This window comes from Cherax quadricarinatus, chromosome 67 (genome assembly GCF_038502225.1).
Source record: "Cherax quadricarinatus isolate ZL_2023a chromosome 67, ASM3850222v1, whole genome shotgun sequence".
NCBI lineage: Eukaryota > Metazoa > Arthropoda > Malacostraca > Decapoda > Parastacidae > Cherax > Cherax quadricarinatus.
The window spans coordinates 11,317,081-11,333,668 of NC_091358.1; the positions used below are offsets into that span (position 1 = coordinate 11,317,081).

Consider the following 16,588-nt stretch of genomic DNA (forward strand, 5'->3'; position numbering starts at 1 on the left):
TTAAACTTACTAATGGCTCTTATATGGTGAGTGACACTAGTACCAGGCAGGGTGTGTATGAACGCTCCTCCATGTATGGTGAGTGACACTAGTACCAGGCAGTGTGTGTATGAACGCTCCTCCATGTATGGTGAGTGACACTAGTACCAGGCAGGGTGTGCATGAACGCTCCTCCATGTATGGTGAGTGACACTAGTACCAGGCAGTGTGTGTATGAACGCTCCTCCATGTATGGTGAGTGACACTAGTACCAGGCAGTGTGTATGAACGTTCCTCCATGTATGGTGAGTGACACTAGTACCAGGCAGTGTGTATGAACGCTCCTCCATGTATGGTGAGTGACACTAGTACCAGGCAGTGTGTGTATGAACGCTCCTCCATGTATGGTGAGTGACACTAGTACCAGGCAGTGTGTATGAACGCTCCTCCATGTATGGTGAGTAACACTAGTACCAGGCAGTGTGTGTATGAACGCTCCTCCATGTATGGTGAGTGACACTAGTACCAGACAGTGTGTATGAACGCTCCTCCATGTATGGTGAGTGACACTAGTACCAGGCAGTGTGTATGAACGCTCCTCCATGTATGGTGAGTGACACTAGTACCAGGCAGTGTGTATGAACGCTCCTCCATGTATGGTGAGTGACACTAGTACCAGGCAGTGTGTGTATGAACGCTCCTCCATGTATGGTGAGTGACACTAGTACCAGGCAGTGTGTATGAACGCTCCTCCATGTATGGTGAGTGACACTAGTACCAGGCAGTGTGTATGAACGCTCCTCCATGTATGGTGAGTGACACTAGTACCAGGCAGTGTGTATGAACGCTCCTCCATGTATGGTGAGTGACACTAGTACCAGGCAGGGTGTGTATGAACGCTCCTCCATGTATGGTGAGTGACACTAGTACCAGGCAGGGTGTGTATGAACGCTCCTCCATGTATGGTGAGTGACACTAGTACCAGGCAGTGTGTATGAACGCTCCTCCATGTATGGTGAGTGACACTAGTACCAGACAGTGTGTATGAACGCTCCTCCATGTATGGTGAGTGACACTAGTACCAGACAGTGTGTATGAACGCTCCTCCATGTATGGTGAGTGACACTAGTACCAGGCAGTGTGTATGAACGCTCCTCCATGTATGGTGAGTGACACTAGTACCAGGCAGTGTGTGTGTGAACGCTCCTCCATGTATGGTGAGTGACACTAGTACCAGGCAGTGTGTGTATGAACGCTCTTCCATGTATGGTGAGTGACACTAGTACCAGGCAGGGTGTGTATGAACGCTCTTCCATGCATGGTGAGTGACACTAGTACCAGGCAGGGTGTGTATGAACGCTCCTCCATATATGGTGAGTGACACCAGTACCAGGCAGTGTATGAACGTTCCTCCATGTATGGTGAGTGAAACTAGTACCAGGCAGGGTGTGTATGAACCTTCCTCCATATATGGTGAGTGACACTAGTACCAGGCAGTGTATGAACGTTCCTCCATGTATGGTGAGTGAAACTAGTACCAGGCAGGGTGTGTATGAACCTTCCTCCATATATGGTGAGTGACACTAGTACCAGGCAGTGTATGAACGTTCCTCCATGTATGGTGAGTGAAACTAGTACCAGGCAGGGTGTGTATGAACCTTCCTCCATGTATGGTGAGTGACACTAGTACCAGGCAGTGTGTATGAACGTTCCTCCATGTATGGTGAGTGACACTATTACCAGGCAGTGTGCATGAACGCTCCTCCATGTATGGTGAGTGACACTAGTACCAGGCAGTGTGTATGAACGCTCCTCCATGTATGGTGAGTGACACTAGTACCAGGCAGTGTGTATGAACGCTCCTCCATGTATGGTGAGTGACACTAGTACAAGGCAGTGTGTGTGTGAACGCTCCTCCATGTATGGTGAGTGACACTAGTACCAGGCAGGGTGTGTATGAACGCTCTTCCATGTATGGTGAGTGACACTAGTACCAGGCAGTGTGTATGAACGCTCCTCCATGTATGGTGAGTGACACTAGTACCAGGCAGTGTGTGTATGAACGCTCCTCCATGTATGGTGAGTGACACTAGTACCAGGCAGGGTGTGCATGAACGCTCCTCCATGTATGGTGAGTGACACTAGTACCAGGCAGTGTGTGTATGAACGCTCCTCCATGTATGGTGAGTGACAGTAGTACCAGGCAGTGTGTATGAACGTTCCTCCATGTATGGTGAGTGACACTAGTACCAGGCAGTGTGTATGAACGCTCCTCCATGTATGGTGAGTGACACTAGTACCAGGCAGTGTGTGTATGAACGCTCCTCCATGTATGGTGAGTGACACTAGTACCAGGCAGTGTGTATGAACGCTCCTCCATGTATGGTGAGTGACACTAGTACCAGGCAGTGTGTGTATGAACGCTCCTCCATGTATGGTGAGTGACACTAGTACCAGGCAGTGTGTGTATGAACGCTCCTCCATGTATGGTGAGTGACACTAGTACCAGGCAGTGTGTATGAACGTTCCTCCATGTATGGTGAGTGACACTAGTACCAGGCAGTGTGTATGAACGCTCCTCCATGTATGGTGAGTGACACTAGTACCAGGCAGTGTGTGTATGAACGCTCCTCCATGTATGGTGAGTGACACTAGTACCAGGCAGTGTGTATGAACGCTCCTCCATGTATGGTGAGTGACACTAGTACCAGGCAGTGTGTGTATGAACGCTCCTCCATGTATGGTGAGTGACACTAGTACCAGGCAGTGTGTATGAACGCTCCTCCATGTATGGTGAGTGACACTAGTACCAGGCAGGGTGTGTATGAACGCTCCTCCATGTATGGTGAGTGACACTAGTACCAGGCAGGGTGTGTATGAACGCTCCTCCATGTATGGTGAGTGACACTAGTATCAGGCAGTGTGTGTATGAACGCTCCTCCATGTATGGTGAGTGACACTAGTACCAGGCAGTGTGTATGAACGCTCCTCCGTGTATGGTGAGTGACACTAGTACCAGGCAGTGTGTATGAACGCTCCTCCATGTATGGTGCGTGACACTAGTACCAGGCAGTGTGTATGAACGCTCCTCCATGTATGGTGAGTGACACTAGTACCAGGCAGTGTGTGTGTGAACGCTCCTCCATGTATGGTGAGTGACACTAGTACCAGGCAGGGTGTGTATGAACGCTCTTCCATGTATGGTGAGTGACACTAGTACCAGGCAGTGTATGAACGTTCCTCCATGTATGGTGAGTGACACTAGTACCAGGCAGTGTGTATGAACGTTCCTCCATGTATGGTGAGTGACACCAGTACCAGGCAGTGTATGAACGCTCCTCCATGTATGGTGAGTGACACTAGTACCAGGCAGGGTGTGTATGAACGCTCCTCCATATATGGTGAGTGACACCAGTACCAGGCAGTGTATGAACGCCCCTCCATGTATGGTGAGTGACACTAGTACCAGGCAGGGTGTGTATGAACGCTCCTCCATATATGGTGAGTGACACTAGTACCAGGCAGTGTGTATGAACGTTCCTCCATGTATGGTGAGTGACACTATTACCAGGCAGTGTGCATGAACGCTCCTCCAAGTATGGTGAGTGACACTAGTACCAGGCAGTGTGTATGAACGCTCCTCCATGTATGGTGAGTGACACTATTACCAGGCAGTGTGCATGAACGCTCCTCCATGTATGGTGAGTGACACCAGTACCAGGCAGTGTATGAACGTTCCTCCATGTATGGTGAGTGAAACTAGTACCAGGCAGGGTGTGTATGAACCTTCCTCCATGTATGGTGAGTGACACTAGTACCAGGCAGTGTGTATGAACGTTCCTCCATGTATGGTGAGTGACACTATTACCAGGCAGTGTGCATGAACGCTCCTCCATGTATGGTGAGTGACACTAGTACCAGGCAGTGTGTATGAACGCTCCTCCATGTATGGTGAGTGACACTAGTACCAGGCAGTGTGTATGAACGCTCCTCCATGTATGGTGAGTGACACTAGTACAAGGCAGTGTGTGTGTGAACGCTCCTCCATGTATGGTGAGTGACACTAGTACCAGGCAGGGTGTGTATGAACGCTCCTCCATGTATGGTGAGTGACACTAGCACCAGGCAGGGTGTGTATGAACGCTCTTCCATGTATGGTGAGTGACACTAGTACCAGGCAGGGTGTGTATGAACGCTCCTCCATGTATGGTGAGTGACACTAGTACCAGGCAGGGTGTGTATGAACGCTCTTCCATGTATGGTGAGTGACACTAGTACCAGGCAGGGTGTGTATGAACGTCCTCCATGTATGGTGAGTGACACTAGTACCAGGCAGTGTGTGTATGAACGCTCCTCCATGTATGGTGAGTGACACTAGTACCAGGCAGGGTGTGTATGAACGCTCCTCCATGTATGGTGAGTGACACTAGTACCAGGCAGGGTGTGTATGAACGCTCCTCCATGTATGGTGAGTGACACTAGTACCAGGCAGTGTGTATGAACGCTCCTCCATGTATGGTGAGTGACACTAGTACCAGGCAGTGTGTATGAACGCTCCTCCATGTATGGTGCGTGACACTAGTACCAGGCAGTGTGTATGAACGCTCCTCCATGTATGGTGAGTGACACTAGTACCAGGCAGTGTGTGTGTGAACGCTCCTCCATGTATGGTGAGTGACACTAGTACCAGGCAGTGTGTATGAACGCTCCTCCATGTATGGTGAGTGACACTAGTACCAGGCAGTGTGTGTATGAACGCTCTTCCATGTATGGTGAGTGACACCAGTACCAGGCAGTGTGTATGAACGCTCCTCCATATATGGTGAGTGACACCAGTACCAGGCAGTGTATGAACGTTCCTCCATGTATGGTGAGTGACACTAGTACCAGGCAGGGTGTGTATGAACCTTCCTCCATGTATGGTGAGTGACACCAGTACCAGGCAGTGTATGAACGCTCCTCCATGTATGGTGAGTGACACTAGTACCAGGCAGGGTGTGTATGAACGCTCCTCCATATATGGTGAGTGACACTAGTACCAGGCAGTGTATGAACGTTCCTCCATGTATGGTGAGTGAAACTAGTACCAGGCAGGGTGTGTATGAACCTTCCTCCATGTATGGTGAGTGACACTAGTACCAGGCAGTGTGTATGAACGTTCCTCCATGTATGGTGAGTGACACTAGTACCAGGCAGTGTGCATGAACGCTCCTCCATGTATGGTGAGTGACACTAGTACCAGGCAGTGTGTATGAACGCTCCTCCATGTATGGTGAGTGACACTAGTACCAGGCAGTGTGTATGAACGCTCCTCCATGTATGGTGAGTGACACTAGTACCAGGCAGTGTGTGTGTGAACGCTCCTCCATGTATGGTGAGTGACACTAGTACCAGGCAGGGTGTGTATGAACGCTCCTCCATATATGGTGAGTGACACCAGTACCAGGCAGTGTGTATGAACGCTCCTCCATGTATGGTGAGTGACACTAGTACCAGGCAGTGTGTGTGTGAACGCTCCTCCATGTATGGTGAGTGACACTAGTACCAGGCAGGGTGTGTATGAACGCTCCTCCATATATGGTGAGTGACACTAGTACCAGGCAGTGTGTATGAACGTTCCTCCATGTATGGTGAGTGACACTAGTACCAGGCAGGGTGTGTATGAACGCTCCTCCATGTATGGTGAGTGACACTAGTACCAGGCAGTGTGTATGAACGTTCCTCCATGTATGGTGAGTGACACTAGTACCAGGCAGTGTGTATGAACGCTCCTCCATGTATGGTGAGTGACACTAGTACCAGGCAGTGTGTATGAACGTTCCTCCATGTATGGTGAGTGACACTAGTACCAGGCAGGGTGTGTATGAACGCTCCTCCATGTATGGTGAGTGACACTAGTACCAGGCAGGGTGTATATGAACGCTCCTCCATGTATGGTGAGTGACACTAGTACTAGGCTGGGTGTGTATGAACGTTCTTCCATGTATGGTGAGTGACACTAGTACCAGGCAGGGTGTGTATGAACGTTCCTCCATGTATGGTGAGTGACACTACTACCAGGCAGTGTGTGTATGAACGCTCCTTCATGTATGGTGAGTGACACTAGTACAAGGCAGTGTGTGTATGAACGCTCCTCCATGTATGGTGAGTGACACTAGTACCAGGCAGGGTGTGTATGAACGTCCTCCATGTATGGTGAGTGACACTAGTATCAGGCAGTGTGTGTATGAACGCTCCTCCATGTATGGTGAGTGACACTAGTACCAGCAGGGTGTGTATGAACGCTCCTCCATGTATGGTGAGTGACACTAGTACCAGGCAGGGTGTGTATGAACGTCCTCCATGTATGGTGAGTGACACTAGTACCAGGCAGTGTGTGTATGAACGCTCCTCCATGTATGGTGAGTGACACTAGTACCAGGCAGGGTGTGTATGAACGCTCCTCCATGTATAGTGAGTGACACTAGCACCAGGCAGTGTGTGTATGAACGCTCCTCCATGTATGGTGAGTGACACTAGCACCAGGCAGGGTGTGTATGAACGCTCCTCCATGTATAGTGAGTGACACTAGTACCAGGCAGGGTGTGTATGAACGCTCCTCCATGTATGGTGAGTGACACTAGTACCAGGCAGGGTGTGTATGAACGCTCCTCCATGTATGGTGAGTGACACTAGTACCAGGCAGGGTGTGTATGAACGCTCCTCCATGTATGGTGAGTGACACTAGTACCAGGTAGGGTGTGTATGAACGTTCCTCCATGTATGGTGAGTGACACTAGTACCAGGCAGGGTGTGTATGAACGCTCCTCCATGTATGGTGAGTGACACTAGCACCAGGCAGGGTGTGTATGAACGTTCCTCCATGTATGGTGAGTGACACTAGTACCAGGCAGGGTGTGTATGAACGCTCCTAAATGTATGGCGAGTGACACTAGTACCAGGCAGGGTTTGTATGAACGCTTTTAAATGTATGGTGAGTGACACTAGTACCAGGCAGGGTGTGTGAACGCTCCTCTATGTATGGTGAGTGACACTAGTACCAGGCAGGGTGTGTATGAACGTTCCTCCATGTATGGTGAGTGACACTAGTACCAGGCAGGGTGTGTATGAACGTTCCTCCATGTATGGTGAGTGACACTAGTAGCAGGCAGTGTATGAACGCTCCTCCATGTATGGTGAGTGACACTAGTACCAGGCAGTGTGTATGAACGCTCCTCCATGTATGGTGAGTGACACTAGTTCCAGGCAGGGTGTGTATGAACGCTCCTCCGTGTATGGTGAGTGACACTAGTACCAGGCAGTGTGTGTATGAACGTTCCTCCATGTATGGTGAGTGACACTAGTACCAGGCAGGGTGTGTATGAACGCTCCTCCATGTATGGTGAGTGACACTAGTACCAGGCAGGGTGTGTATGAACGCTCCTCCATGTATGGTGAGTGACACTAGTACCAGGCAGGGTATATATGAACGCTCCTCCATGTATGGTGAGTGACACTAGTACCAGGCAGGGCGTGTATGAGCGCTCCTCCATGTATGGTGAGTGACACTAGTACCAGGCAGTGTGTGTATGAACGCTCCTCCATGTATGGTGAGTGGCACTAGTACCAGGCAGTGTGTATGAATGCTCCTCCATGTATGGTGAGTGACACTAGTACCAGGCAGTGTGTGTATGAACGTTCCTCCATGTATGGTGAGTGACACTAGTACCAGGCAGGGTGTGTATGAACGTTCCTCCATGTATGGTGAGTGACACTAGTACCAGGCAGGGTGTGTATGAACGTTCCTCCATGTATGGTGAGTGACACTAGTACCAGGCAGGGTGTGTATGAACGTTCCTCCATGTATGGTGAGTGACACTAGTACCAGGTAGGGTGTGTATGAACGTTCCTCCATGTATGGTGAGTGACACTAGTACCAGGCAGGGTGTGTATGAACGCTCTTAAATGTATGGCGAGTGACACTAGTACCAGGCAGGGTGTGTATGAACGCTCCTAAATGTATGGTGAGTGACACTAGTACCAGGCAGTGTGTGTATGAACGCTCCTACATGTATGGCGAGTGACACTAGTACCAGGCAGGGTGTGTATGAACGCTCCTAAATGTATGGCGAGTGACACTAGTACCAGGCAGGGTGTGTATGAACGCTCCTAAATGTATGGTGAGTGACACTAGTACCAGGCAGGGTGTGTATGAACGTTCCTCCATGTATGGTGAGTGACACTAGTACCAGGCAGGGTGTGTATGAACGTTCCTCCATGTATGGTGAGTGACACTAGTACCAGGCAGGGTGTGTATGAACGTTCCTCCATGTATGGTGAGTGACACTAGTACCAGGCAGGGTGTGTATGAACGCTCTTCCATGTATGGTGAGTGACACTAGTACCAGGCAGGGTGTGTATGAACGTTCCTCCATGTATGGTGAGTGACACTAGTACCAGGCAGGGTGTGTATGAACGCTCCTCCATGTATGGTGAGTGACACTAGTACCAGGCAGGGTGTGTATGAACGCTCCTCCATGTATGGTGAGTGACACTCTCATAATGATAGGAAACATTCAGGATTGTAAATTGTTTGTTCATGTGCACTTTTTTCTTATACTGTGTTGTATCATACACCAGGTGTATACCATACTGTATTGTATCATACATAAGGTGTATATATACCATACTGTGTTGTATCATACATCAGGTGTATATATACCATACTGTGTTGTATCATACATCAGGTGTATATATACCATACTGTGTTGTATCATACACCAGTTGTATACCATACTGTGTTGTATCATACATCAGGTGTATATATACCATACTGTGTTGTATCATACATCAGGTGTATATATACCATACTGTGTTGCATCATACACCAGTTGTATACCATACTGTGTTGTATCATACATCAGGTGTATATATACCATACTGTGTTGCATCATACACCAGTTGTATACCATACTGTGTTGTATCATACATCAGGTGTATAACATACTGTGTTGTATCATAAACCAGGTGTATAACATACTGTGTTGTATCATACACCAGTTGTATACCATACTGTGTTGTATCATACATCAGGTGTATATATACCATACTGTGTTGTATCATACATCAGGTGTATATATACCATTCTGTGTTGTATCCTACACCAGGTGTATACCATACTGTGTTGTATCATACATCAGGTGTGTATATACCATACTGTGTTGTATCCTACACCAGGTGTATACCATACTGTGTTGTATCATACACTAGGTGTATACCACACTGTTGTATCATACACCAGGTGTCTACCACTGTTGTATCATACACCAGGTGTATACCATACTGTGTTGTATCATACACCAGGTGTTTACCACACTGTTGTATCATACACCAGGTGTAATACATACTGTGTTGTATCATACACCAGGTGTATACCATACTTTGTTGTATCATACGCCAGGTGTATGTATACCATACTGTGTTGTATCATACAGCAGGTGTATACCATACTGTGTTGTATCATACATCAGGTGTATATGTACCATCCTGTGTTGTATCATACATCAGGTGTATATATACCATTCTGTGTTGTATCATACACCAGGTGTATACCATACTGTGTTGTATCATACATCAGGTGTATATGTACCATCCTGTGTTGTATCATACATCAGGTGTATATATACCATTCTGTGTTATATCATACACCAGGTGTATACCATACTGTGTTGTATCATACATCAGGTGTATATGTACCATCCTGTGTTGTATCATACGTCAGGTGTATATATACCATTCTGTGTTGTATCATACATCAGGTGTATATATACCATACTGTGTTGTATAATACATCAGGTGTATATATACCATACTGTGTTGTATAATACATCAGGTGTATATATACCATACTGTGTTGTATAATACATCAGGTGTATATATACCATACTGTGTTGTATAATACATCAGGTGTATTAATACCATACTGTGTTGTATCATACATTAGGTGTATATATACCATACTGTGTTGTATCATACATCAGGTGTGTATATACCATACTGTGTTGTATCATTCACCACGTGTATGCCATACTGTGCTGTATCATACATTAGGTGTATACCGTACTGTGTTGTATCATACACCAGGTGTATACCATACTGTGTTGTATCATTCACCAGGTGTATACCATACTGTGCTGTATTATACATTAGGTGTATACCATACTGTGTTGTATCATACACCAGTTGTATACCATACTGTCTTGTATCATACACCAGGTGTATACCATACTGTGTTGTATCATACACCAGGTGTACACCATACTGTGTTGCATAATACACCAGGTGTATACCATACTGTTGTATCATACACCAGGTGTATACCATACTGTTGTATCATACACCAGGTGTATACCATACTGTGTTGTATCATGCACCAGGTGTGTACCATACTGTGTTGTATCGTACACCAGGTGTATACCATATTGTGCTGTATCATACACCAGGTGTATACCGTACTGTGTTGTACCATACACCAGGTGTATACCATACTGTGTTGTATCATACACTAGGTGTATACCACACTGTTGTATCATGCACCAGGTGTGTACCACTGCTGTATCATACACCAGGTGTATACCATACTGTGTTGTATCATGCTCCAGGTGTGTACCATACTGTGTTGTATCATACACCTGGTGTATACCATAATGTGCTGTATCATACACCAGGTGTATACCGTACTGTGTTGTACCATACACCAGGTGTATACCATACTGTGTTGTATCATACACTAGGTGTATACCACACTGTTGTATCATACACCAGGTGTATACCACTGCTGTATCATACACCAGGTGTATACCATAGTGTGTTGTATCATACATCAGGTGTATACCATACTGTGTTGTATCATACACCAGGTGCATACCATACTTTGTTGTATCATACACCAGGTGTATACCACACTGTTGTATCATACTCCAGGTGTATACCACACTTTGTATCATACACCAGGTGTATACCATAATGTGTTGTATCATACACCAGGTGTATACCATACTGTTGCATCATACACCAGGTCTATACCATACTGTGTTGTATCATACACCAGGTGTATACCATACTGTGTTGTATCATACAACAGGTGTATGCCATACTGTGTTGTATAATACACCAGGTGTATACCATACTGTGTTGTATCATTCACCAGGTGTATACCACACTGTTGTATCATACACCAGGTGTATACCATACTGTTGTATCATACACCAGGTGTATACCATACTGTGTTGTATCATACACCAGGTGTATACCATACTTTGTTGTATCATACGCCAGGTGTATACCATACTTTGTTGTATCATACACCAGGTGTATACCACACTTTGTATCATACACCAGGTGTATACCATACTGTGTTGTATCATTCACCAGGTGTATACCATACTGTTGTATCATACACCAGGTGTATACAACATTGTTGTATCATACACCAGGTGTATACCATACTGTGTTGTATCATACACCAGGTGTATACCATACTGTGTTGTATCATACACCAGGTGTATACCATACTTTCTTGTATCATACGCCAGGTGTATACCATACTTTGTTGTATCATACACCAGGTGTATACCACACTTTGTATCATACACCAGGTGTATACCATACTTTGTTGTATCATGCACCAGGTGTATACCATGCTTTGTTGTATCGTACACCAGGTGTATACCATACTGTGTTGTATCATACACCAGGTGTATACCATGCTGCGTTGTATCATACACCAGGTGTATACCATACTGTGTTGTATCATACGCCAGGTGTATACCATACTGTGTTGTATCATACAACAGGTGTATACCACACTGTGTTGTATCATACACCAGGTGTATACGATACTGTTGTATCATACACCAGGTGTATACCATACTGTTGTATCATACACCAGGTGTATACCATACTGTGTTGTATCATACACCAGGTGTATACCATACTGTGTTGTATCATACACCAGGTGTATACCATGCTGCGTTGTATGATACACCAGGTGTATACAATACTGTTATATCATACGCCAGGTGTATACCATACTGTGTTGTATCATGCACCAGGTGTATACCACAGTGTGTTGTATCATACACCAGGTGTATACCATACTGTTTATCATAAACCAGGTGTATACCATACTGTTGTATCATACACCAGGTGTATACCACACTGTGTTGTATCATACACCAGGTGTATACCATACTGTTGTATCATACACCAGGTGTATACGATACTATTGTATCATACATCAGGTGTATACCATACTGTTGTATCATACACCAGGTGTATACCATACTGTTGTATCATACACCAGGTGTATACCATACTGTTGTATCATACACCAGGTGTATGCCATACTGTGTTGTATCATACACCAGGTGTATACCATGCTGTTGTATCATACACCAGGTGTATACCATACTGTGTTGTATCATACACCAGGTGTATACCATACTGTTGTATACACCAGGTGTATACCATACTGTTGTGTCATACACCAGGTGTATACCATACTGTGTTGTATCATACACCAGGTTATATCATACTGTTGTATCATACACCAGGTGTATACCATACTGTGTTGTATCATACACTAGGTGTATACCATACTGTTGTATCATACACCTAGTGTATACCATACTGTGTTGTATCATACACCAGGTGTATACCATACTGTTGTATCATACACCAGGTGTATACCATACTGTTGTATCATACACCAGGTGTATACCATGCTGTTGTATCATACACCAGGTGTATACCGTACTGTGTTGTATCATTCACCAGGTGTATACCATACTGTGTTGTATCATACACCAGGTGTATACCACACTATTGTATCATACACCAGGTGTATACCACACTGTTGTGTCATACACCAGGTGTATACCACACTGTTGTATCATACACCAGGTGTATACCATACTGTTGTATACACCAGGTGTATACCATACTGTGTTGTATCATACACCAGGTGTATACCATACTGTGTTGTATCATACACCAGGTGCATACCATACTTTTGTATCATACACCAGGTGTATACCATACTGTGTTGTATCATACACCAGGTGTATACCATACTGTTTATCATAAACCAGGTGTGTACCATACTTTTGTATCATACACCACTTGTATACCACACTGTGTTGTATCATACACCAGGTGTATACCATACTGTTGTATCATTCACCAGGTGTATACCATACTGTTGTATCATACACCAGGTGTATACCATACTGTTGTATCATACACCAGGTGTATACCATACTGTTGTATCATACACCAGGTGTATACCATACTGTTGTATCATACACCAGGTGTATACCATACTGTTGTATCATACACCAGGTGTGTACCATACTGTGTTGTATACCATACTGTGTTGTATCATACACCAGGTGTATACCATACTGTTGTATACACCAGGTGTATACCATACTGTTGTATCATACACCAGGTGTATACCATACTGTGTTGTATCATACACCAGGTGTATACCATACTGTGTTGTATCATACACCAGGTGTATACCATACTGTGTTGTATCATACACCAGGTGTATGCCATACTGTTGTATCATACACCTAGTGTATACCATACTGTGTTGTATCATACACCTAGTGTATACCATACTGTGTTGTATCATACACCAGGTGTATACCATACTGTTGTATCATACCCCAGGTGTATACCATACTGTTGTATCATACACCAGGTGTATACCATACTGTTGTATCATACACCAGGTATATACCACACTGTTGTATCATACGCCAGGTGTATACCATACTGTGTTGTATCATACACCAGGTGCATACCATACTGTGTTGTATCATACACCAGGTGTATACCATACTGTTGTATCATACACCAGGTGTATACCCTACTGTTGTATCATACACCAGGTGTATACCATACTGTGTTGTATCATGCACCAGGTGTATACCATACTGTGTTGTATCATACACCAGGCGTATACCCTACTGTTGTATCATACACCAGGTGTATACCATGCTGTGTTGTATCATACACCATGTGTATACCATGCTGTGTTGTATCATACACCAGGTGTACACCATACTGTTGTATCATACACCAGGTGTATACCATGCTGTGTTGTATCATACACCAGGTGTACACCATACTGTTGTATCATACACCAGGTGTACACCATACTGTTGTATCATACACCAGGTGTACACCATACTGTTGTATCATACACCAGGTTTATTCCATACTGTGTTGTATCATACACCAGGCGTATACCCTACTGTTGTATCATACACCAGGTGTATACCATGCTGTGTTGTATCATACACCAGGTGTATACCATGCTGTGTTGTATCATACACCAGGTGTACACCATACTGTTGTATCATACACCAGGTGTATACCATGCTGTGTTGTATCATACACCAGGTGTACACCATACTGTTGTATCATACACCAGGTGTATACCATACTGTTGTATCATACACCAGGTGTATACCATACTGTGTTGTATCATACACCAGGTGTACACCATACTGTTGTATCATACACCAGGTTTATTCCATACTGTGTTGTATCATACACCAGGTGTACACCATACTGTTGTATCATACACCAGGTGTATACCATACTGTTGTATCATACACCAGGTGTATACCATACTGTTGTATCATACACCAGGTGTATACCATACTGTTGTATCATACACCAGGTGTATACCATGCTGTTGTATCATACACCAGGTGTATACCATACTGTTGTATCATACACCAGGTGTACACCATACTGTTGTATCATACACCAGGTGTACACCATACTGTTGTATCATACACCAGGTGTACACCATACTGTTGTATCATACACCAGGTGTATACCATACTGTTGTATCATACACCAGGTTTACACCATACTGTTGTATCATACACCAGTTGTACACCATACTGTTGTATCATACACCAGGTGTATACCATACTGTTGTATCATACACCAGGTGTACACCATACTGTTGTATCATACACCAGGTGTACACCATACTGTTGTATCATACACCAGGTGTACACCATACTGTTGTATCATACACCAGGTGTATACCATACTGTTGTATCATACACCAGGTGTACACCATACTGTTGTATCATACACCAGGTGTACACCATACTGTTGTATCATACACCAGGTGTATACCATACTGTTGTATCATACACCAGGTGTATACCATACTGTTGTATCATACACCAGGTGTATACCATACTGTTGTATCATACACCAGGTGTATACCATACTGTTGTATCATACACCAGGTGTATACCATACTGTTGTATCATACACCAGGTGTATACCATACTGTTGTATCATACACCAGGTGTATACCATACTGTTGTATCATACACCAGGTGTATACCATACTGTTGTATCATACACCAGGTGTATACCATACTGTTGTATCATACACCAGGTGTATACCATACTGTTGTATCATACACCAGGTGTATACCATACTGTTGTATCATACACCAGGTGTACACCATCTGCATACACCAGGTGTACCATACTGTTGTATCTGGTGTATACCATACTGTTGTATCATACACCAGGTGTATACCATACTGTTGTATTATACACCAGGTGTACACCATACTGTTGTATCATACACCAGGTGTATACCATACTGTTGTATCATACACCAGGTGTATACCATACTGTGTTGTATCATACACCAGGTGTACACCATACTGTTGTATCATACACCAGGTGTATACCATACTGTTGTATCATACACCAGGTGTATACCATACTGTTGTATCATACACCAGGTGTATACCATACTGTTGTATACACACACTCGCTTACCTGCTGTTTTTTCGTCAGTTCTTTACCATTACAATATTAACGCTGCATCACGCTTTTGACAAGGATTTCTTGACTGTGTACTCGTAAAAAAACTTTTCTGCCGTGTATTCTCGTATACATACACTCCTCTACAGTGTATACTCGTATGCATATACTCCTTAACATTGTATACTTGTATACATACACTCCTATCTTGTATACATACTCTTTTCTACATTGTATACTTGTATACATACACTCTTCTACATTGTATACATATACTCCTCTAAAGTGTACACTCGTCTTCTTTGTATACTCGTATACATACACTCCTGTACATTGTATACTGTATACATACGCTTCTATACATAGTGTACTTGTATACTTACAATCCTCTAGAGTGTATACTCGTATGCATACACTCTTACACATGAATTTAATATGATGAAAAGCCATATCTAGAAAAAAAAGTTTCTGGGCAAAGTTTTGCTACTCTAATAAGTCACGTTCTATACAGCGAAATGTTGCTCTAGTCAGAGCTTGCGCTGTAACGTTTCTCTCCCCTGTTTGTCATTGTCGGGTGCAGCACATTACCTTCCACATCTGGAAACGTAACGCATAAATACTGGCATATACTATGCTTACATAGATATATTCTGACATATACGATATTTTCATAGCGGTATACTGGGATATATGATGTTTTCATAGATATACAATTGTATACTGAGATATACGATGGTTTCACAGATATTTA

General features: G+C 44.4%; 1 protein-coding gene across 9 annotated transcripts in view; it reads left to right on the forward strand.

Moving 5' to 3' along the window:
• Plc21C (Phospholipase C at 21C) overlaps positions 1–16,588 on the forward strand; it is a 613,502-nt gene that overhangs the window by 67,446 nt on the left and 529,468 nt on the right. The gene's annotated exons all lie outside the window — the stretch shown is intronic.